Genomic DNA, 1,776 nt, shown 5'->3' with positions numbered 1-1,776 from the left:
GCAGTGATTTATTGTAGAGATGAGGTCTCGCTGCCCAGGCGGGTCTCGAACCCGCGGGCTCAGGCACTACTCCCCTCAGCCTCCCAAAGGCGCGAGATTACAGGCTGAGCCACCGAGCCTGGCTGGGATCCACTTTTATAATCTGAAAAGACAGACTATTTTTATTTGGGAAAAATAAAGAGTTTCGGTTGTGAAAAGTGGCAAAATAGGACAGCAGCAAGAGGGAGAGGTGGACGCATGGACTTTTATATTTGAGACAGGAGAAAGCTGAGTGCGCTGTGTTCTGAGACGACAGCAGGATGTCCCGCAGGAGCCTGGGAAACAGGACTGGCCATTTGCAAACTGGACTTTAAACTTTGTGTAGCAAAGGACCAGAGACAAATGAACCGCCCAGCAGGAGGGGGCTGGTTAAATAGCCCGGAACACTAGGTAGCCCTTAGAAAGGAGGAGGAAGACCTCGCCGGGTGCTGATCCCAGGTGGCCTAGATCTATTGTTAAGTAAAAAGGAGCTTTCAGAACAGAGGGTAGAGAAGCATATGCACCTGTTTGTGTTTTTAAAATTTTTTTCTATCTATTTATTTATATATTTATCCATTTATTTGAGTCGGAGTCTCACTCTGTCGCCCGGGCTGGAGTGCAGTAGCACGCTCATGGCCACCGCAGCCTCAACCTGCTAGGCTCCGGCGATCCTTCCACCTCAGCCTTCCAAGAAGCTGGAACTACAGGCACGAGCTATCACACCCGGCTAATTTTTTGATTTATTGTAGAGATGAGGGCTTGCCAAGTTGCCCAAGCTGGTCTCGAACCCGCGGCCTCAGTCAATCTTCTCGCCTTGGCCTCCCAAAGTGCTGGGATAACAAGTTCGAGCCACCACGCCCGGCCAATTTGTGTTTTTTTAAATTTTGTATTTGTATTTATTTATTTATTTTTGAGTTGGAGTCTCACTCCTGTCGCCCAGGCTGGAGTTCAGTGGCATGCTGCTGGCCACTGTAGCCTCTACTTGCTGGGCTCCAGCGATCCTCCCGCCTCAGCCTTCCAAGTAGCCGGAACTACAGGCGCATGTTACCATGCCCGGCTAATTTTTTGATTTATTGTAGAGATGAGGTCTCACTATGTTGCCCAGGCTGGTCTCGAACCCGTGGGCTCAGGCAATCCTCTTGCCTTGGCCTCCCAAATTGCTGGGATTATAGACTTGAGCCGCCAATTGCCCGGCCAATTTTTTGTTTTTTTAAATAATTGCATACAATACACAGGATTGCAGGCTTAGTTTCTGGGAGGAAACCCTAGAAGCCCCCAGAAAGTAGGGAACACGCTAAGGAGTTTTAAAGATATTACTACATACTTGTGAGTGCCCCTCTTGTCTGGCCAACCCTCACGCCCGCACCCAACACACACAGTAGGGCAGGTTGTTTGCTGCACAGGTTGCATCTTGCACAAAGGCCCACAGCCCAGAGGCCAGTGGCAGCTGAAATGTTCATGTCACGGACTCTGTCCTAAGTTTTCTGCCTAGAAGGATTTTTTTTTAATTTTGGAACCCCTCGAAGACTGGGGTTTATCCTACTCACCTAAGGACCTGTGAGTACTCTCTAGCAACAGAGAATGACGTGGTCCAAGAAAGAATGTGACTGTTGGCTGCGGAATGAGGTGTGGTGTCCACCAAGAAAAGTTAGGTTTTTGGCCGGGCTCGGTGGCTCAGCCTGTAATCCCAGCACTTTAGGAGGCCGAGGTGAGTGGATTGCCTGAACCCGCGGGTTCGAGACCCGCCTGGGCAACTTG

This window comes from Carlito syrichta, unplaced genomic scaffold (genome assembly GCF_000164805.1).
Source record: "Carlito syrichta isolate Samal-C Ts95f unplaced genomic scaffold, Tarsius_syrichta-2.0.1 Scaffold316219, whole genome shotgun sequence".
In the NCBI taxonomy this organism is placed as follows: Eukaryota; Metazoa; Chordata; class Mammalia; order Primates; family Tarsiidae; genus Carlito; species Carlito syrichta.
This window is presented reverse-complemented; position numbering follows the sequence as displayed.